General features: G+C 35.5%; 1 long non-coding RNA gene across 1 annotated transcript; it reads left to right on the plus strand.

The window, feature by feature from the left end:
• The first annotated feature begins 2015 nt into the window (after nucleotides 1-2015).
• Nucleotides 2016-4091, plus strand: LOC139850401 (uncharacterized). The gene is made up of 4 exons (XR_011760022.1): nucleotides 2016-2356; nucleotides 2467-2555; nucleotides 2666-2724; nucleotides 2862-4091. It is a non-coding gene; the product is annotated as an uncharacterized lncRNA (long non-coding RNA).
• The last annotated feature ends 20542 nt before the right edge of the window (nucleotides 4092-24633 follow it).

Genomic DNA, 24633 nt, shown 5'->3' on the forward strand with positions numbered 1-24633 from the left:
GTTGACACTTTAAAGCATGTTTATTCTCATGTATGAAAGAAATCTTCTGCTGTGCATTTGTTCATTCTAGAGATATTACTTGGAGTCATTCATGACATATTTCAAAATACGTTGCATTCGAGTCATCGAGTTCATCAAGATTAATATTAAGTCATTCATAGTTTGGATATTTTATGAAATGGTATGCATGCCGTCAACTTTCGATGTAATGAAAGTTTGTCTTGTAATAACGAATGCAATGTTTGTAAAATGTATCATATAGAGGTCAAGTAACTCACGATGTAACCAAATGTAATGTATTCGTCCAGATGGATTAGGACGGGTCACGACACATAAGAAGGAATAATAGTTTTAGGCCCAGCATATATAAATTAAACAATCAGCTTCTTCTGTTGATATCTTGAATTGACGTTTTGCGACCTAACGACACCGCATAAATAAACAGTCCGATTTGGGCATATCAATGCCTTCATCCAATGCTTTTGAACTCTCAAAGAATCAAAAATTAACCTTGCGTTTCTCTTCTGCACCGTTCAAAGCATTCATATAAGACACCTTTGGAATGGTACACGTGTCCACATATTTAGAAAGAGTATATTTAACGGGACCATTCCCAACTTCACCATCAGTTTTACCACCTTGCATAGGAGTAGAACTATAAAAAGATTTCGTTGCGTGATCATCATTTGAATCGTCAGATGCTATATAGACACTCATATTCTCATGCATCTGACCATGTTCGTTGACCTCCTGAGTCAAAGGAACATTACCTTGAACGTTAGATTGCTGGGAATTTTCAACCCTAACATTATAAGGTTCAGAGCCTGATATTCAGTCTTCAATGGTTTCGATGAAACAACATCATCACCGTCGCTAGATTCAAAAATATCATCGCCTTCTATCGTGTGACTACGTAAAACCCTAAGCTGGGTTACGTTATCTTTCTTCTTTTTCCCTGCCGTTGTTTTCCCCATACCCAATTCCTACCTGTATGGACAATCAAAGAATGAATAGCGTGAAGATTAAACATAGATTAGTGCAAAAATTCGAGAAAAAAATGTGAATATTCTTAGTTTTTCAAGATCGCCGCATTCACCCAACTTTCTCGGATAGACTTGGGTTTAAAAACGAAAATTGTTCAATATAAAGTCTTGGCTAGTGATCTAAATGGGTGGGTCTTGTGTGGCTTTGTCGATGTATTTCAATACTGCTATGCTAGATTCCCCAACTTGAATTAAATTAGGCCCTAGCCTTGTGCTTCTGTTGAGATCTTCTTGCTGCCGATAGTGTTACTTGTAATAGTTGGTATTATTTCGTGTATCTTGTACATATTAATACATCACTAAATATTTTCTTGCCTTTAAAAGAATCAATCAAAAACTTTATTGATGGAGAATATGAAGTTAGTGAGATTTATTAAAATGTTATACAATTTTATACTATGTACTTATAATGTGACGTAAAAATGTAAATTATTCGAATATGAAATTGTTTCGCCTAATTATACATAAGAAAAATAAATATGAGAGAAACAACAAATCATTTATGAATTATTCTTTGTAAACTTTATGTGTGAATGTAACATATCTTTTATTAGAAACGACTACATTCTCATTAGGTCTATACATCTATAACTTCTATTAAATTCCTATAATTGCTGATGTCATCATTTCACAATTTAACGTTTAATTTTGCTCAAACTTGCCATATAAAAAAATATGAATAATGTCATTAATCTTAATTAATTTAGAATTAAAATATAATTATTTACTAAAAATTCTATAACAAGTCTCTACCTAAATGAAACTGAAAATACGCACGCGCAGTTCATCAGATACGCTCCTTCTACTTAAATGAGAAAAAAAACTCATTCAAGGAAAATTAAACTACCATCAATTCTTTCAATTTCAATAAACCCAAACTATATCAATGGTTCCTCCTCATCATAATATACGATTCACGTTCATCTTTTTACATTTAACATTTCTATATCTCCTTTCTTTCTCAAATCCTTTCTTTCTCAAGATCTGTGACTTTATATCATCGGGGATTGTCTTCATATCATCGGACATCTAGTAATAGTTTCAACTTTGATCTTCACTTTCTATCTAATGTTTCTAACAATTAATGGGTTCGGTGGCTATTAGGGTTTAAATCCCTACAATTTAGGTATAATGGTAGTAACGATCCGTGACTTTACGGAGTATTCATTATGGGTGCGTACTAAGTGTTTGAACAAATGTCTAAGTGAAAAGTGTATGTTTGTTGTTGATGTTTTACGCCTATAGTTGAATTTCGGGTTGTAATGATCGATTAAAAAATACATGAACATCAAACGAGTTTGTTTTTCAGCTAGGTAAGTCCTAATGTTGCTTAGTATGATGTTTTGTATTTTGGTCCTGGGTGATTACATCTACTTCAAGTCATATGATCCTCTTCTAATAAATTGTTTCTTCTCCATTTTAGATCAAAGGAATCCAACAGTCAAAATCTATGGTTTTTAAGAGATAATGAAGATGATTTCGCTATTCATTCTCGATAACCCTTCTATTAAGGTTAGTATTTCAAGCAAAGGCTTTTAAGTATTTTGTACGGATATAGTTTTGTTCTTTTAGTTTTGTACTACTGTAGTAATATGATTATATTGTTTTGTGATTTTCATTAGTTTTTCATCAAGATAATGGTTATGGCAGAGAAAGTTATCCATATTTTGGATGTTCAATGGTAACTTTCAAATATTCATGCCCTGCTTATTTGAATTTGTTTGGCTTAATATTCGTAGTGGATTATGATTAAGCTAATGTTTAGAAAGTGGCTTTTACTATGCAAGTATTCATTTAGGTTTTTGTTTTTTTTTGTAGGATTAGGCAATGAACGATTATGCATCAAAAACATAATAATTTGTGAATAAAGGCAAGATAGTCATCTTTCTTTGTATTCTTTCACATCCATGTCTTCAGAAATTCATCAAGGTAACTTGATTGATTCATGCCTCTTCCCTATACTTTCAGCTGTTTTGTTTATAAGATTTACATTGATAAGTTGGGTTTGAAAGTGTTAATTAAATTAGGGGTTTGTGTTCGCTATCTTTAAGTTTTTGTTTCGGTCGATTTTTGTTAATGTGATGTTTAAATTAGTTAAGCTTTTGAATCTTTATAGAATTTTTTTCGATGAAATGCCGTAGAGAAAAAAACTAATAAAAGTACAATTTAATTGATTTATTTCTCTTGATTTATAGTTGTCGTTAGTAGGTATTTTGTTTCAACAATTGATAATTATCTTGGATTTATGATGTTTGCTTCACTTGATCAATGTCATAATATGATGTATCTATATGTAAATATATAATCGTTTTCATTTGTATCGATCTTTAGGTCTCATATGTGTATACCAACCAAAAGAGAGTAAAGCTTTTGTTAGTAATAGTACATAATAGACGATTAATTGCCCAACCGCTTAACAATACAATGTTTACTTTTCGTCAAGTTGTATGGCATTGTTGTAGCCTCTTCTTATGTTAATGGATTTGAAACTTTATTTGAGAGAAGTTGAATCGGTGTTTAAAGCATTCTTAATGGCAATTGCTCCATACATATTTTTATGCTTTAATTCACAGTTGTAGGTTTAACATCGATTCATAGGTTATGGTATATGATAAGTTACAAATTGTGCAACTATATTAAAGGTATGTCTATATTTGGTATTGATAATTAAAGTTTTTAAATTATTTTTAATGTATTTATCTTGGTTTATAATGATTCCTAATAGTGAAACTGGCGGATATTGAGATGGATGATAATGCTTAATGAATATTTGTCTATTAAAGGTAGTTAATTAGTGCTGGGTTTTTCAAGTTGTGCAGATTATGAGCTTTTAATTATGACTTTGGATATGAATTGTATTAGATTCAGAATTATGCATTATAGCGAAAATGTATCTAATAACTGATCTTTTGATTTTACATAAGTTTACAAGCCATTATCTGTTAGAGGTCAAACGAAGGGTACTTATGAGTAGTGTAGATTATGTACTTTGAAATGGGCATCGGTGTGACCCATATTGTATGGATTTTGTTATTAAAGACTCATTTGAACTTTGAGGTATTTATATTTATATTGCATTCTAATAGATACTCCAATGTCCTTAATATGCACTTAAAGCATGTTTAAGTATAGTATTAACATAACAAATGGTTTTTATTATTTATTCAATCATCAAACCCGTGATTTTAACTGTAGCATATTATTTAACAGTTTTCTTTAACACATCCGTGATTTCACGGATCCTTCAACTAATTTTTAATATAAGGAAATGATCTATTTAAAGATTAAAAAAAGGATAATAAGTAATGTAAAACTATAAGATATATTTGAAAAGGGAGATGATATTATTATTTTTAACAAATTTATTAAAAGTATGATGTTGTTCCAATAAAAATCTATCACTCCCCCATCCATAATAAATGTGCTATTTTTTGACGTATTGAAAGTCAATCTTTGTTGGATAATTTTCGTTTGGTTCGTAGTGTGTTGAGCTCGGTCGATGCTCTCGGTTTGTGTTTTTTTAGAGGTTTCATCTTTGATGAAACATACTTATGTTATACAAGCTTTTGTTTTTTCAGCAAAAAAAAAAAAAAGGTCAATCTTTTTAACTTTGACTTATTAATTCATATTTATATTTATGTACAGAGTAAAAGTTATTAATATATTTTTTGTTGGATTATCAACCGGTTTCTTATTGTTATTATGAAAAAGAATTATAGTCTTTCATATCTATTTTTTTTAAATTTTTTTTTTTTGAAAAAAGGTAAGATTCACCACAATGGTATGTGATCATGTAATCAAATACTATACTATTCATGTTTCAAGTTCAAGTGAACATCAATCGATAAGATGTTACAATGTTCATGACGAACTTTATAGTCAATTGTTGTCAATAGTATTTATTCAAAAAAACATATATATATATATATATATATATATATATATATATATATATATATATATATACCTTTAATTGTGTAAGTTTTAGTCAGCAAGGTACTCAAACATAGGTAACAAATTAGAGATATTGCAAAAAATGATATATTCCTACTATAAATTAAAGTTCTGATCACAAATTTGTTATTAGAGCTTTTAATGACAAATTCATAAATGACATTATTATTATTTTAATATATGATATATGATAACATAATGTAAATATGTGACCACTTCATCAAGTGCATTTGTTTCTTAGCTTGCATTGTTTAACGGCTCCCTAAATTATGGAATGGTTTAGGTGGCACACTTTATTTGTTCAAACATACCCAAAATTCAAGGTCTTCTAGACCATGTATTAAAATGTTTTGGTTGAAACATTAGGGGCAACATACCATGTTAAGTGTATGTAAAGCCCTTTGAAGTCTTTAGAAGCTTCTAGATTTTATAAAATAAAAAAAACTTAGTATATAATTAAAACCTTGGTTTGATTAAAACAACTTGAACTTTTTATATGTAGAAGAAAAAAAACTAAAAGCTTCTAAAACTAACGTTTGAAAAAAAGCTCGGATCATTTTGTTATTTTACTCTTTTTAACATTTCCAGCTACTACGTAAACATCTAAATACATCAAAAAGCTATCATTTGACAATTACTAATCACCAGTTAAAAACTATTAGCTAACTACTAGTTTTATCAAATATACCGTAAATCTTAATTACAATAACAATTGTTCCCCTGTATGTAAATTACAATTGTGCCCCTCTAAATTCTACGGAGTATATAAAATTCCACAAGCCGAGGTTGGTCAACCTGTTGAAAAGTCAACTATCGAGACCGTAGCATTTGGCAACGAGTGAACATCAAACCTGTTCTTGTCTTTTTGAGATGATTTTAAATTTTAAATGAATTAGTGGAGCCAATAAAAGCTTCTCCTTTCATGGAAATTGTATCAAAACAACCCCATTTATATGCCAATTTCTTTGAAATTTTGGAGTATCATAGACGCATTATATTATATATGCGCACCCAAACTTATAATAAGGGGAGATGATTCTAACACACCCTTTTTTGATCCTCACACACCTATTTTAACCTTTTACTCTTCTAATAATACTTCATTTCTTTAAATTGGTATGTGAGAATCAAAAAAGTGTGTGTGAGAATCATCTCCTTATAATAAATAAATACACTTAACTTTTTAAATATTTATGAATATTGTAGTGTATATATTACTAGTTTTATGAGCCCGTGCGTTCGCACGACACTTGTGTAAATTAGTACGATAACGTTAGTATTGATACTCACCAAATGTATAATACAATTATAATAAAAAAAAATCATTTATCACTGATAACATTTGTATTGAAAGTATTACTATTAAAAGTATTGTATACGATAACATTAGTATTGCACTCACTTTATATAATGTATGATAACATGAGTATGAGGTATTGAAAACATTAGTATCGTAAACATTAATATTGAATATAATTATTATACAACAATAAGTTGTTCTCATTCAATGTCGCAAAGTTTCTTGAACATAGAGTGATACGTTTATAAGCCCGTTCGTTAAAATACGTATCACAAATGTCAAAAAGTTGATATACTTTAAATTTATTTAAAATATCTTATTTTGTATTTAGTATAGATATTTGATTGTTTATTTAAATTAAGTTATATACCTAAATTTATTTAAAGATTATTCATTTATTTTCTGTACATTTATTTAAATATCTTATGTATTAGAGTGCAGATCTTGTTTACTACTTTGTATGTGTATACCTGCTAATGGCTGAAAATAATATTGTCAGTAATTGTATTTTACTTAGAATATGATTACACAATATTAACTTTTATATTTATATTATTTTATTTATTTATTTATATATATATATTATTATTTTATTTTATATTTTTGTTAAAGCCACATTGTAACGACCCCGACAAATCGTCAAGTGACGGCGTCGACTACGTGGGTCCCATTACCTGGTCATAAGTCTTTAAAACAGACGTTTGACCCAAAATATGTCGCATCCATTCAAGTGTAAAGATTGTTTCAAAGTTTACAAAGATAATTGACCACAAGTTAAATTACAACGTTATAAGTACAAATGAAAACTATGCGACACAGTTTAAATAAGTTCAAAAGATGCTCCAAAATGCATGTATACTCGACATCCAAGCAAGTATCAAATAGTGAGCGGAAGCATGTATCACATATCGTGCAAGACCTGAGAAAACATAGAAGAATCTGTCAACGAAAACGTTGGTGAAATCATAGGTTTAGTAAGTATTAAACGTTGTTTTTGAACCACAAGATTTTGTATTTCCATAACGTAGATTATCCAAATCATTTGCATTCCAAAAGTGTTGTTATATGCGAGCACTCAATTATCAAAACTTAACCAACGTTACCCCATCACACAGTGCTAGAACCCACACTAAAACACAAAAATATATTTCATCCGCATAACGGTAGCGAACCGTCCGAATGAGGGTTTGTTAAACCCGTATGGCCACACAATATAAGTTCTCGCTTACACCCTGCAAGTGTAACTAATGATAATCGAATTGAGGCATTTTTGTTCTAACTCGCACGTGGAATGTTTGTTTTCACACTTGTGTTCTAAACATAAAAGTAAGTAGTACAAGATGTAACAAGTATATGTTTTCTCAGCCCACGATTTAAAAGTATAAAAGTTGTTGAAAAGGTGGGACTATGATCTCACCTTGAGCGCAAGAGTTAATAAAGTACTTCAACGAGTAAACGCGTGCAAAGACAAAGCTAGTCTTGACCTAAACATATAGGTTATATCAATAACGGTAAACACAAACGGTCAAAGATGTTCAATTAGTCCTATGGCTCGTTACGACTCGATTATGTTGCATGTGAATCAATTAGTCAAGTTTCATGCACGATACAAGTAATTAAGCATGTTAGAACGATCGTATAATTGTTTGGTTAAGTTTGACTAAAAGTCAAACTTGGTCAAAGTCAAAGTCAACGGGGTCGGGTCGGGTATCCGACAATTTTCCCATGATGAGAAATCATTTATGAGCAGAATGGCCAAGTTTCATGTTAATCGGAGTTACGGTTAAGCGGGAAACATTTTTGTGACATTTAAAACAAAAGAGAGTGGCCTGGGGCTTTTGCGCGGCACGCACTGGGTTGCGCGGCGCGCACCCAAGTGCAATTTCTGGTCAGAACTCAACCAAGAAGGCAAACCTCTGGGATCTCTGATTCTGCGCGGCGCGCGGGTAAATGCGCGGCGCGCAATACCTGGGAATCATGCAGTTTGCAGAAAAATGGTCCAAGTCACGAACCAAAATACAATATAACACATTTCATGCACCGAAAACACTTAAAACGCATAACCTATATCATTAGAAAGGTAATTTGACAAGGAAAACAACTAAGCACATTTCATCAAGCAATTCATCACTAACAACAACCAAAAACCGCATTAAACGTTCATAACCAAAGTTTCAAGTTCTAAAACGCATTTTATGATTCGGGCAACCAATTTACATGTATGATATGCCGTTTCGAAGGTAATCATACACACATTGCAACAAAATTCTTATCTACAATATTTCATAGCATTTGGTGCACCAAAAGTTCATATAAAGTTTATCAAACCCTAATCCAAAATCACCAAAATCACTAATCAAGTTTATGAAGTTTTACAAATCAACCTACACATCAAATTGAAGCTAGTGACACTAGGAACACATCTAATACTTGCACTTTAACATATTAACAACATTTAAGCATCCAAATCATAAATCAAACACACCAAACTTTCAAGTTCATGCTAGTTATCAAAAATAACGAAATCGAACATATAAATCATATATTCATGTTAGACTTGAGCCATAGACACTAATTAACAACTTTATAAGTTAAAAACATCAAGAACACAAAAATCTAGTGATTTTAGAAAGTTACCCAAACGAGATGAGGTTGGTATGAAATCGAAGAGGAAGATGCAAGGATTCCAAATATGTAATTTGTTTGGATTGAAGCTTGATCGATTTAAAATGGATGATGATTTCTTGTTTGAAGATTTGAGAGAATTCTTGAAAGTGTTAAAAGAAAATGAAAATGAAAATGGAAAGGAATGGGGAGGTGGGTGTTGACTAGTCAAAAGCTAGTCACATCTTTGCTCCCTTGGCGAAACTAGTCCCTCGAGTTCGGTTGCGGGTGCGTGAATTAACCAAACGAATATTTTAAAAACGTTCGAGTAACGGATGACTTTATAATTAAATAACGAGGATATTATGAACGTTAGTTAACGAAAGATGCCAAATTAAATGACGAAAGATATTATTTTTAAAAAAAAAAACGGTGTTAAAATAAATTTAACGGAAAAACGCGGGATGTTACATTATCCACACCTCAAAAGAAATTTCGTCCCGAAATTTAGTTGGAAGTAGTAGTCGATATCTCTTACTCGAGACTTTACGTTGTTCATGATATGAATAAGTGTAGGTACGTCCTTGAGTGTTCTCATGAATTTGGATAGTCAGGGTTTTACGTTGTATTAAGGTTTGGTTTTACGATCCCCGGTTTCAACTGGTTTTCCTATGAAGAGAAGTTTGTCATCGATAGTTGGTGTATCTAGCAGGATTGCACGTTCCTGTTCCGCAGGACACGTTTCTAAGTTTGTTACACGAAATGTAGGGTAAACGGAAACTTAATTTAGTCGGAAGTTCTAAACGGTAGGAAGCGGTTCCAATACGCCCCAAGGTTTCAAAAGGGTTAACATGTCGCGGGTTTAACTTTCCCTGATTCCCGAAACGGATTACACCCTTCCAAGGTGCAGGTTCTCAATATTACGCGGTTACACACTGGGATTTGTGGGGTTTTCATCTAAGTTTGGTATAACTCTTTTGGCGACTACGGATCGTCTCGAGCCCTCCTCGGATTTGAATGATCTCAATTGTTGTTTCTTGATGGGGTTCGGATTCGGTGATTTGCTTGCCACATGCTTTGGTTAAATGAACAGGGGTATGACATTTGCGGTCATATAGGGTTTCGGAGGTGCGGCGTTAATATACGAGTGATAGCTGTCGTTGTAAGAGGAACTACTAAAGGTGACAATACCAGTCTGTAACATGTCTTTCCAAGATTGAATCGTACGTTTGCTCGGTTCGTCGGTTGTGGGAGATACACGGTACATGTGTCTAAGCGAGTTCCCAAGGTTTCTTGTAACACTAGAAGTGAAACGAGTATTTCGATACAGGATAAATGACGAAGATACACCGTGTTGGTGTAGAATCTCTTAAGATATGTTTGAACAAGTCAGTTAGGGTTCGAAAAAAAAATGTTCGTTAGGACTATTCACCCTCGTGGCGAATACTAATGTAATATGAGGAATTTCTCTATCCATGGAGAAATGTCACAAGGAGTTTCCTTAAACGGAAGTGCGAGCGATAAAGATAGGAGTGAAATGAGGTCTTAGAATAGGATGAGTTTACATCTCAAGGTCGCCGTATTGTGCATCTAGTTGTCAAAAGTTGAAGTTTGAAAGAAAATCGAGATAGTACACGTAGTTGTATAGTTCGGGGTTGAATAGTAGTTGGCCGATTATCAGAAACACAAGGACGTTATGTCAAATAAGAGTGATGTATCCTTGGATTGAGGGTTATCTTAAGTTCCAGTAATATCAGACGGTAACGGTGGAATAACAGAGGTACGTAGTGTGGTACGTGATGACGAGAAAAGTTGATCGGATCAACAATTATGTATTCGAATTCTTCGTGTAAAAATAACGAATTTCAGTTCCGTTGATTTCGAGTCGAGAGAGTATGCCTTTCGGGCGTTTAAGTAGAATTATTTCCATATTGAGTTCCGTTATGTGCTATACGAATTTAGCTAGAAAGGTTTGCATGCAAAATTATGTTCAAGGTTCGAACACGGAGAGGTTTAAAGTTTTCCCTTAGTGAGTTAACGAGTTTAAAAGTCGGGTAACACGAGAAAAGTCAGAAATGAATCTTCGGTGATAACAGGCGAGATCTAAGATTTTACGAATACAAGTCTGAGTTGAGAGAGTTCCATGATTACGTGTGGCTTGATTTCGAGATTGATTGTAATGCCTTGACCATTAACATCATGGTCTAGAAAATTTGACTTCGTTTAACAGAAATTCTCACTCGGAGAATTTGGTATAGAGTTGCTCTTTTCTCAAAGTTCGAGCGTAAGATGATGATGTTGTTCGTTTGCCTTCTTTACTTGAATAAGTTAAGATGTCATCTATAAATATGATAACAGATTTGTCTAGATAAGTTGCATACGTGGTTTAGGAGGTTCATGAATACGGACGGAGTCCTAAATAAATCAAACGGTACTAAGAGGGATTTACAACTAACGTTGCGAGCTCGGAAAATGGCTTAGGAGACATCGTCTCCCTTAACCCCCAATTGATGATAACCGAAACGGGGGTCGATTTGGAATACACTGGATCCACGCAAAAAAATCATGAGGTAATGGATACGAGGAAGAGGGTATCGGTTTCCAACCGAAAATTACTCGGTTCACAATAATCTATACCTAGTTGTAGGGAAACAATTTCTCCCTAACGAATAGGTTCTGAGCTCCTTAGTTCTATAGGTGTCGAGTCCAATTTCTTAACGCATATCCTCCGATAAAATTTATAGACACACAGTATCTTTCCGTTGGTCGCTTACGTTGCCTAAGTAGTATCTAGAGGAAAAAGGTGGAATGTAAAGAGTACAAGTCAAGGTCTCGGTTGTAAAACGTCTAGCGGTAATCGAATCGAATAAGTATGAAATATACGGTTTGTTGTGAAGAAACGTACCCGTGACTAGTCCATCATCGTCTCGGGCATCCTAGGTGTCGATGTTGTAAGTTCAACGGCGCGCGTTGGTTTTTGCTTTATTCTTTGGGCATTCATTCCTAAAATGACCCGATTGGCCACATTTGTAGCAAATACTCGGCTTTGGTGCGTCGGGCCCCTTTTGAGTGACGGGGGCGGTACTTCCACAATACTTGGCAATATGACCACTACCTTGGCACCGATGGCAAATTAGCTTGCCACATTCACCAAAATGATGCTTGTGGCATTTGTTGCAAAAAGGTCGTGTCCCGGCATAACTTTTCTTGCCGACGGGGGTGAGAGGTTCCTTGGAAAAGTTGTTGTTGTAGTTACTCGATTGGGGGGCTTCCCATTTTCTTTTGTTGTCACCCGACTCATCCTCGGCTTTAGGTGCCGGCACTTCAATCTCGTCTACCGTTTCGATCAATTGACGGGCCATATTCAGGGCCTCTTGGTGATTACTGGGTTTGGATGACATTACTCCTTGTTTGATGCTCTTGGGAAGACCATCCATGTAAAGTTCAACCCTTAGAGGTTCGGGGGTCACGAGGTTTGGGCACATCAAGGATAGCTCAGAAAATCGTTGATTATATGCCTTTAGGTCATTCCCGACCGCTTTTAAAGTTCTTAGTTCGTGTTCGAGCTTACGGGTCTCTTCGCGCGGGAAGTATTCGGTGATCATCTTTTTCTTTAAGTCGGCCCATGAGAGTGTGTGGGCTTCATCGATACCCACCGACAGCACATACGTATTCCACCATGTGAGGGCGATACCGGCAAAAGTGTGGGTGGAATATTTGACTTTGTCTTGGTCCCGACAACCGCTTATGCTAAAAACGGCTTCTGTTTGCTCAAACCATCGGGTGAGCACAACCGGTCCTCCGGTCCCATCGAAGGTGTGAGGTTTGCACCCCATGAAAGTTTTGTAGGAGCAACCCTCGTTTGAATTACCGGCTCCATGGTTGTTGTGGTTGTGGTTGTTATTGATGTCGGAGGAGATACTAGCCATAGCCGCACCTATGGCGGTGGCTATCATGCGTTGAAAAGCTTGTTCGGAAGTTTCATTACGTGGTCCGCGATGGGGAGGCATTGTTCCTTCAAGACACAAGAATATCGTTGATTAGTATTCTCAATAATACTAATCATGATAGGGAATGATGATGTAGAGAAAATTTTCCTTGACTCGCCTTAAATTCTTTATGTCATAATGTCGGAATGTCCATATGAATCACCGTAATATAATCCCGGAAATTATATTACCCTGATTCTCATGTGCATTTAACATTACCTCATAAAGTCAAGGTGGCGCGTCAACAAAATTTATCAACGTAAGATCAAGATCGAATACGAGTTAGATATGATAGAAGAGTTCGAGTATAGATGCACAAATAGTCAAGTAATTCCTACTTCAGTCTATATGCCGGTTGTAGTCTAGATTCACCTATGTACCCTATGACTCGGGGTGGACACAAATGAACTCTAAATCCCTACAACCAAGGCTCTGATACCACTTGTAACGACCCCGACAAATCGTCAAGTGACGGCGTCGACTACGTGGGTGCCATTACCTGGTCATAAGTCTTTAAAACAGACGTTTGACCCAAAATATGTCGCATCCATTCAAGTGTAAAGATTGTTTCAAAGTTTACAAAGATAATTGACCACAAGTTAAATTACAACGTTATAAGTACAAATGAAAACTATGCGACACAGTTTAAATAAGTTCAAAAGATGCTCCAAAATGCATGTATACTCGACATCCAAGCAAGTATCAAATAGTGAGCGGAAGCATGTATCACATATCGTGCAAGACCTGAGAAAACATAGAAGAATCTGTCAACGAAAACGTTGGTGAAATCATAGGTTTAGTAAGTATTAAACGTTGTTTTTGAACCACAAGATTTTGTATTTCCATAACGTAGATTATCCAAATCATTTGCATTCCAAAAGTGTTGTTATATGCGAGCACTCAATTATCAAAACTTAACCAACGTTACCCCATCACACAGTGCTAGAACCCACACTAAAACACAAAAATATATTTCATCCGCATAACGGTAGCGAACCGTCCGAATGAGGGTTTGTTAAACCCGTATGGCCACACAATATAAGTTCTCGCTTACACCCTGCAAGTGTAACTAATGATAATCGAATTGAGGCATTTTTGTTCTAACTCGCACGTGGAATGTTTGTTTTCACACTTGTGTTCAAAACATAAAAGTAAGTAGTACAAGATGTAACAAGTATATGTTTTCTCAGCCCACGATTTAAAAGTATAAAAGTTGTTGAAAAGGTGGGACTATGATCTCACCTTGAGCGCAAGAGTTAATAAAGTACTTCAACGAGTAAACGCGTGCAAAGACAAAGCTAGTCTTGACCTAAACATATAGGTTATATCAATAACGGTAAACACAAACGGTCAAAGATGTTCAATTAGTCCTATGGCTCGTTACGACTCGATTATATAGCATGTGAATCAATTAGTCAAGTTTCATGCACGATACAAGTAATTAAGCATGTTAGAACGATCGTATAATTGTTTGGTTAAGTTTGACTAAAAGTCAAACTTGGTCAAAGTCAAAGTCAACGGGGTCGGGTCGGGTATCCGACAATTTTCCCATGATGAGAAATCATTTATGAGCAGAATGGCCAAGTTTCATGTTAATCGGAGTTACGGTTAAGCGGGAAACATTTTTGTGACATTTAAAACAAAAGAGAGTGGCCTGGGGCTTTTGCGCGGCGCGCACCCAAGTGCAATTTCTGGTCAGAACTCAACCAAGAAGGCAAACCTCTGGGATCTATGATTCTGCGCGGCGCGCAATACCTGGGAATCATGCAGTTTGCAGAAAAATGGTCCAAGTCACGAACTAAAATACAATATAACACATTTCATGCACCGAAAACACTTAAAACGCATAACCTATATCATTAGAAAGGTAATTTGACAAGGAAAACAACTAAGCACATTTCATCAAGCAATTCATCACTAACAACAACCAAAAACCGCATTAAACGTTCATAACCAAAGTTTCAAGTTCTAAAACGCATTTTATGATTCGGGCAACCAATTTACATGTATGATATGCCGTTTCGAAGGTAATCATACACACATTGCAACAAAATTCTTATCTACAATATTTCATAGCATTTGGTGCACCAAAAGTTCATATAAAGTTTATCAAACCCTAATCCAAAATCACCAAAATCACTAATCAAGTTTATGAAGTTTTACAAATCAACCTACACATCAAATTGAAGCTAGTGACACTAGGAACACATCTAATACTTGCACTTTAACATATTAACAACATTTAAGCATCCAAATCATAAATCAAACACACCAAACTTTCAAGTTCATGCTAGTTATCAAAAATAACGAAATCGAACATATAAATCATATATTCATGTTAGACTTGAGCCATAGACACTAATTAACAACTTTATAAGTTAAAAACATCAAGAACACAAAAATCTAGTGATTTTAGAAAGTTACCCAAACGAGATGAGGTTGGTATGAAATCGAAGAGGAAGATGCAAGGATTCCAAATATGTAATTTGTTTGGATTGAAGCTTGATCGATTTAAAATGGATGATGATTTCTTGTTTGAAGATTTGAGAGAATTCTTGAAAGTGTTAAAAGAAAATGAAAATGAAAATGGAAAGGAATGGGGAGGTGGGTGTTGACTAGTCAAAAGCTAGTCACATCTTTGCTCCCTTGGCGAAACTAGTCCCTCGAGTTCGGTTGCGGGTGCGTGAATTAACCAAACGAATATTTTAAAAACGTTCGAGTAACGGATGACTTTATAATTAAATAACGAGGATATTATGAACGTTAGTTAACGAAAGATGCCAAATTAAATGACGAAAGATATTATTTTTAAAAAAAAAACGGTGTTAAAATAAATTTAACGGAAAAACGCGGGATGTTACACACATGTGAATTTCTATTGCTCCTATTACTTCCTTTTTTATATTTATATTGTTTTATATTTATTTAATTTAATATTTAAAGTAATTGTATTTTATTTAGAATATGAATAGTTTCCTTATTTGAGAAAATCAATTAAATAGATTGGAAGAACGATAGAATGACACGTGACAAGAATAAAGGAGAAGTTGACACGTCAGCATAATGGCACGTGGTTTATATAATGTAAAGATAGATAGATAGATTTGTATAACTGTATCTACGGAAGTTTTTAATGTACATTGTAAATGGATTTATCTGATAGAATGATACAAATATTACTTGCGTACTATGGGCAAACAAAGGATGCCCCGTTGTATTATGTGATAACAACGACGGCTATGCTTAGGCTTTGTGCGGGCGTGGTTACAATTACGTTGCGAACGTGATAGGGGCGGACTTTGATGAACAACAACGGAATGGACGAATGTTGATTTGACATTTTATTTATATTATTCTTTTATTCATCCAACTACCAATCATATTTTAATACTCTATAACACAACATTTACCACAAAGACCCGCAAAACGGATGCCCCGTTATTATGTGGTAACAACGACGGCTATGCTTAGGCTTTGTACGGGCGTAGTTACAGTTACGTTGTGAACGTGATAGGGGCGGACTTTGATGAACAACAACGGAATGGACGAATGTTGATTTGACATTTTCTTTTAATTTCTATTATTATTTTATTCATCCAACTACCAATCATATTTTAATACTCTATAACACAACATTTGCCACAAAGACCTGCAATTCCACTACATTGTCACGTTAGCGTAACTCCCCCTACAACTCCACAACACTATAACATTATAACATTGGTGTTTACCACCACGTCTTATAATATATCCATGTATGTATTTGTCGAAGATAAACAACAGTAGAATATTACAATACATTTTAAATTTTGTCATGACAGTGTTTAGTGCTAAACTAAAGTAGTAAACAAAAATATTAGACACACATAAATATAAAATTTCATCTTATTGGTTGCTAATCCAACATTAATGTTTAAATGTTAATATTTTTGTTTTGATGATGACATGACGCCCTTATACGCCATTAAACAACCTAACATAAACTTACATTTTAATCTAGCAAACGAACGATACATATTTCATATGCAAAAATGTCATTTGTCAAAACAGCCTTCTACGGCTGATGACTGTGATCAGACTGCTACATCAACCAGAAGTGCCTGATTAGTTCAACTTTCAAATGTTCAACTATGGTTTAACGATTTTAATGACTTATACTGCATCTTATGGCTATAATATTAAGTTTACATTGATACTATATGATGTTCTAACACACTGGTTTAAGAACACAATTACGGAGTATCACTTAATGACAAACACCTTTCTGCAGATATTTAATAGGTTCTTTTTTTGAGACTAACGGCTAGTAGGCCCTATATTATGCGTAGTGTTTGTTTGTGTGCTAGATTTCATGAAAAATCAAAGACGTCCCACTACGAACGAATCTTTCGATACTTAAAAGAAACTTTACATCTTAGATTGTGGTATCTAAGATCTATCAGTGTTGAATTAATATGTTTTGCATACTCGGATCTTGGAGGGACTCTCCTAGAAAAAGAGTACAAATGGAGTATGTCCATTTGTTGGACTTTGCTTGACATCACGATTTTCAAATAACTAACATCCATAGCTCTATCCATTACCGAAGTCAAGTATGTAGCGGTTGGTAGAGACAAATGCACAAGTCATGTGGATGAAACAAACTTTCAAGGATTACAGCATCATCCCTTTTAAAATTCCTATATGTTGTGATAATAAGAGTGCTATTGACTTAAGTAAAAATCAAATTCTACACTTATACATTATGGTGGATTTGGCGATTCAGAAACGACAATCTTTTTTGTAACAACCCTGCTATCTCCGTTAACCTTCGTTAACTGTGTGTTAAGTTATTTAACGGTACTTACTTGCATTTTGTGTATTTAATCGAATTAAATACATACTTGGTTCCTGTAGCGACCCGAAAAAATCGTCATTGACGGCGCCGTCTACTTAGGTCCCGTTACGTGGTCATAAGTCTTTAAAATAACTTTTGACCAAAAATATGTCGCATTCATTTTAAATGTAAAGATTGTTTCAAGTTTACAAGAATAGTTCAACCACAAGTTATGTTACAATGTTATAAGTACAAATGAAACCTATGCGACACAGTTTAAAATAAAGTCAAAAGACGCTCCATGTATGCATATATACTCGACATCCAATGCAAGTATCAAAATAATGAGCGGAAGCATGTATCACATATCGTTCAAAGACCTGAGAAAAACATAGAAATCTGTCAACGAAAACGTTGGTGAAATCATAGGTTTAAGTAAGTAAGTGAGTAAGTAAAATGAACCACAAGATTTATAACATTTCAATAATAGTAAACCATTCCAAAAATTGTTATCACGAGCACCCAATTATCAAGGCTTAACTTTCCTTCCATAGAACCCCATCACAATAGTGTTAGAACATACACTGTTTCTCGAAAATATATTTCATCCGAAGTAACGGTAGCGAACCGTCCGAATGAGGGTTTATCAAACCCATATGGCCATACAACATAAGTTCTCTCTTACACCCGGCAAGTGTAACTAATGATAATCGAATTGAGGATTTTGTTCTAACTCGTATGTAAAATGTTTGTTTTCATACTTGTGTTCACTTTGTAAAATGAAACGTTTATTTTTCTCATCCCAAATGTAAGTTTAAAAGAGTAAAGGTGGGACTATGATCTCACCTTGAGTGTACGAGTAAATAAAGTACTTCACAAAGTAACATGTGCAAGAACGAGTGCTACTCTTGACCTAAACAAGTAGGTTGTATCAATAATGGTAAACACGGTTGGTCAAAGATGTTCAATTAGTCCTATGGCTCGTTACGACTCGATTACATAAAGCATGTGTATCAAATTGTCAAGTTTCATGCAAGATATAAGTATAAAAGCATGTTAGAACGATTGCATAAACATTTGGTTAAGTTTAACTAAAAGTCAAACTTGGTCAAAGTCAACGGGGTCGGGTCGGGTATCCGACAATTTTTCTATGAAAGATAAGCATATATAAGTATGTTGGCCAAGTTTTATGTTAATCGGACATGTATAGCATAGCGGGAATTAAACGAAAATAAAAATAAAAATTTTGGACAGCAGCCTTCAGATGCGCCGCATCTGCAAGTGATGCGCCGCATCAGTCTGCAGATGCGCCGCATCCAGAGGTAATGCGCCGCATCCATGTCTAATTCAGTGAAACTGCTTAAAAGTTTTACAAGTCTCGGACCAAACTTCAATTTATCATAACTAATGAACCGTAAACACCTAAAATGCATACCATACATCGTTGGAAAGGTAATTTAACGAGGAATACAACTAAACACTTTTCATCACACAAAAAATATCATTTAAAATAATCGAATTCTCATCAAGTGATCATTAAAGGTTCATTATCAAGGTTTCAAGTTCGTAAAACGTATTTTATGATTCGGGAATCCAATTTACACATACGATATGTCGTTTCGAAGGTAATTAAACATACATTGCAACTAAACACTTACTAACAACATTAACAAGCATTCAATGCATCAAAAGTTCATTTTAAAGTTCATCAAACCCTAACCAAAATCATGAATTCAACTATTTTGTAAATGAAGCTTTTCTAAATCAACCTACACATCAAATTGAAGCTAATGATGCTAGTAACACATTTAATACATGAACTTTAACATTTGAACAACATTTAATCATACAAAATTCAAGATTAAGCACACCCATTTTTCATATTCAAGCTAGTTACTCAAAACAACAAATCGAGCAAACCAAACACATATTCATGTTAGAATTTAGCCATAGACACTAATTAACACTTTTATAAGTCAAAATTATCAAGAACACAAAATCTAGTATTTTTAGAAAGTTACCCAAAATAGATGAAGTTGGTATGAAATTGAAGAGGAAGATGCAAGGATTCCAAATATGTAGTTTGTTTTAGTTGATGGTTGCTAGATTCAAAATGGATGATGATTTAGTGAAATGGGTGTTTGAGAGTAAAAATGGAAGTAGTAGAAAAGATGGGAGGTGATGAATGAAATGAATGGTGGTGGTGGATGTTGACTAGTCCAACTAGTCACATCTTTGATCAATTGACGAAATTAGTCCCTCGAGTTCGGATGCGAGTGCGTGAGTTAACCAAACGAATTATTTTGAAATACACGAGAGTAAACGGGAGATACTATAATCCAATAATAAAAATATTAAGAACGTTAACCAACGGAGGATACGTATCTAGGTACGAAATATATCAACAAAATAAAAAGACGGGCGTTAAAATAATTTAACGGAAAAATGCGGGATGTTACATTACCCACACCTTAAAAGAAATTTCGTCCCAAAATTTAGTTGGAAGTAATAGTCGATGGCTCTTCCTCGAGACCTTGCGTTGTCAATTCTACAAATAAGTGAAAATACGTCCTTGGGCATCCCCACGAATTTTGACAGTCGAGATTTTACATTGTCTTAAGGTTTGGTTTTACGATCCATAATTTCAACCGGTTCTCCCATGAAGCAGAGTTTGTCATCGATAGTAAGCTCATCTAAAAGAAATAACAAGTTCCTGTCCCGCAGGACACTTCTCAAAGTTTGATACAAGGAATGTAGGATTGACGGGAAACCTAATTGAGTCGGAAGATTTAAACTGTATGTAGCGGGTTCAGTACGCCCCAAGATTTCGAAAGGATCAATATCGCGGATTCAACTACCTTCGTTTTCCCAAAACGGATTACACCCTTCCAAGGTGCGGTTTTTCAATATTACGTGGTCACTCACTTGGAATTCGAGAGGTTTACGTCTAACATCGGCATAGCTCCTTTGGCGACTACGGGCCGTCTTGAGCCCTTCTCGGACTTGAACGACCTTAACGGTTATTTCTTGAATGAGTTCGGATTCGGTGGTTTGCTTGTCACCCACTTTGGCCTAACGAAAATGAGAATGACATTTGCGACCATATAAAGTTTCGAAGAGGTGCGGCGTTAATACTCGTGTGATAACTATCATTGTAAGAGAATTCGGTTAAAGGCAAGGACTTTTCCCAAGTAATTTGTAGTTGATAATACAAATTCGCATTATGGTTTCCAAGGTTCGAATCATACATTTGCTTTGTTCGTCAGTTTGTGGGGGTACGCGGCACCCATGTTTAAACGTGGTCCCGAGGCTTTTTGTAAGTCTAGAAGTGAAACGAGCATTGTGATCCGAGATAGTCGACAATGGTACACCGTGTTGGAATAGAATTATTTAAGATATGTTTGAACAAGTTAGTTTGGGCTACTCACCCACGTGGCGAATACTAGTAATACGTGAAGAGTCTCTCTCTCAATTGAGAATTTTGATAAAAGATTTCCTTATACGGAAGTACGAGCGAAGAATATGGGAGTGAAATAAGAATTTAGAATAGGATGAGTTTTCACCTCGACGTACTCATATCGAGCAGCTTGTGTCCAAATGTTGAGACTTGGGGGGAACGAGATAGTACACGTAGTTGTATAGTTTGGAATTGAGTAGTAGTTGGCCATATATCAGAAGCATAAGGACGATAAGTCAAAGAAGAAAGGGGTATCCTTGGGTTGTGTGTTATTTTGGGTTCCAGCAATATCAAACGGTAATAGAGAAATAACAGATTTATGTAGCGTGGTACGTGGTGGTGAGAAGATTGATGGGGTCCATAATTAAGTATTCGAATTCCTCGTGCAAAGTAACGAATTTCAGTTTCCTTGATTTCGAGTCGAGAGAGTATGCCTTTCAGGCGTTCACGTAGAAATATTTTCCACACTTGAGTTCCATCTTGTGCTACACGAATTTAGCTAGTCAGGTTGGTGTGGATAATCACGTTCAAGGTCCGGACATGGAGAGGTTTAAATCTTCCCCTTAAGGAGTTAACGAGGTTAAAGGACGAGCAACACGAGAAAAAGTCAGAAGTGAATCTTCGGTAATAACCGGCAAGATCTAAGATTTTACGAATACAAGTCAGAGTCGTGAGGGTTTCCCGATTACATGTGCCTTCGATTTTTAAGAGATTTATTGTAATACCTTGACCACTAATAACATGGTCTAGAAATTGGACTTTGTTTAAGCAAAGTTCACACTTGGAGATTTTGGCATAGAGTTGCTCTTTTCTCAAGAGTTCGAGCGTAAGACAGAGATGTTGTTCATTTTCTTCTTTACTTAAATAGATTTAGACATCATCTATAAATACGATAACGGATTTGTCTAGATATGTTTGCATACGCGGTTCAGGAGGTCTATGAATACGGACGGAGCCTTAGATAAACTGAACGGCACTAAAAGAAATTTATAACTATCGTAGCGAGTTCGGAAAATAGTTTTGGAGATACATTCTCCCTTAACCCTCAATTGATGATAACCGGAATGGAGGTCGATTTTGGAATACACACGGAATCCTTGTAATTGATCAGGAGGTCATTGATACGGGGGAAAGGATATCGGTTCTTATCCGGAAATTATTTAGTTCATGATAATCTATACACATGTAAGAAATCATTTTCTTCTTAACAAACAGGTTTTGAGCTCCCTAGTTCTATAGGTATCAAGTCAAAATTCAAAATTTTACCCAAAAAGTTGAACGTACACTCTCCGATAAAATTGTCGGCCCGTATTAGTTTTCCGTTGGTCACCTGAATGATATAAGTAGTATCTAAGGGAAATGGTGGAGTGCTAAAAGAATGAGTCAAAGTCTTGGATGCAAAACATTTATCGGCACCCGAATCGAATAAGCATGAAACGTAAGAGTTGTCGAGAAGAAACGTACCAGTGACTAGTTCATTGTCATCTCGGGCATCCTAGGTGTTAATGTTGAAGGCTCATCTGCGCACATTGGGGTTTTCTTTCTTCTTTGGACACGCATTCCTAAAATGACCCGGTTGGCCACATTCGAAACAACACCCTCTTTTGGCGCATTGGGCCCCTTTTGAGCGACGGTAACGGTACTCTTACAAACATGAGCCACATGGCCACTTCCTTGACACTTGATGCAAAATGGCTTGCCACATTTTCCATAATGATGGTTGCGGCACTTGTTGCAAAATGGTTTGCTATATTCACCATAATGATGTTTGTGGCACTTGTTGCAAAAAGGTCGAGTTCCGACATAACTTTTCCTGCCACCGGTGGTGAAAGGCTTCTTGGTGGAGTGGTTGTGATTGCTTGATGGAGAGGCTTCCCATTTTCTTTTGTTGTTACCCGGTTGGTCCTCGGCCGTTGGTGCCGGCGCTTCAATTTCATCCACCATTTTTATAAATCGACGGGCCATCGTCAAAGCCTCTTGTAGGTTGGTGGGTCTTGATGGCATTACCCTGTGTGGAATGCTCTTAGAGAGGCCATCCATGTAAAATTCAACACCTTGGGGCCCGGGAGCCATGAGGTTTGGACAAATTGAGGCTAGTTCGGCAAACCATTGATTATAAGCTTCGAGGTCATTTCGGGCCATTTTTAAATTTCTTGGCCCCTGTTCGAGCCTTCGAGTCTCTTCGTGCGGGAAGTATTCGGTGATCATTCTTTCTCTTAATTCGGTCCAAGAGAGTGTATGGGCTTCATCGGTACCCACCGATTGTACATACATGTTCCACCATAAGAGAGCAATACCGGCGAAAGTGAGGGTGGAAAACTTGACCTTATCTTGGTCCCGACAGTCGCTTATTCTAAAAACGGCTTCCGTTTGTTCGAGCCATCGGGTGAGAGCAACCGGTCCCCTGGTTCCATCGATAGTGGGAGGTTTGTACTCCATGAAGTTTTTGTAGGAGCACCCCTCGTTTGAATCACCGGCTCCATGATTGTCGTTTTTGTTGTTGTTGGAGAAGTGACCGGCCACGGCCGCACCCACGGCGGTGGCTATCATTCGTTGAAGGGCTTGTTCTAGAGTTTCGGGAGGAGTATTGTATTGACCTTGGTGAGCCATTGTTCCTTGAAAACACAAGAATATCGTTGATTAGTATCCTCAATAATACTAACCGTGATATGGAATTTTGATAGAGAGAATATTTTCCTTGACTCGCCTTAAATTCTTTATGTCATAATGTCGGAACGTTCATATGAGTCACCTTAATATAATCCCGGAAATTATATTACCCTGATTCATATATGCATTCGACATCATTTCACTAAGTCAAGGTGGCGTGTCAATCAAATTAAACAACGTGAGATTAAGATGGAATAAAAGTAGATATGAATAGAAGAGTTCGAGTATAAATGCACAAGTAGTCAAGTAATTCCTACTTCAAGTCTATATGCCGGTTGTAGTCTAGACTCACTAAAGTACCCTATGACTCGGGGTTGACACCAATGAACTCTAAATCCCTACAACCAACGCTCTAATACCATCTGTAGTGACCCGAAAAAATCGTCATTGACGGCGCCGTCTACTTAGGTCCCGTTACGTGATCATAAGTAATAACGTTTGACAAAAAATATGTCGCATTCATTTGAAATGTAAAGATTGTTTCAAGTTTACAAGAATAGTTCAACCACAAGTTATGTTACAATGTTATAAGTACAAATGAAACCTATGCGACACATATTAAAATAAAGTCAAAAGACGCTCCATGTATGCATATATACTCGACATCCAATGCACCTATCAAAATAATGAGCGGAAGCATGTATCACATATCATTTAAAGACCTAAGAAAAACATATAAATCTGTCAACGAAAACGTTGGTGAAATCATAGGTTTAAGTAAGTAAGTGAGTAAGTAAAATGAACCACAAGATTTATAACGTTTCAATAATAGTAAACCATTCCCAAAATTGTTATCACGA

Source organism: Rutidosis leptorrhynchoides, chromosome 5, assembly GCF_046630445.1.
Source record: "Rutidosis leptorrhynchoides isolate AG116_Rl617_1_P2 chromosome 5, CSIRO_AGI_Rlap_v1, whole genome shotgun sequence".
Classification (NCBI taxonomy): Eukaryota; Viridiplantae; Streptophyta; class Magnoliopsida; order Asterales; family Asteraceae; genus Rutidosis; species Rutidosis leptorrhynchoides.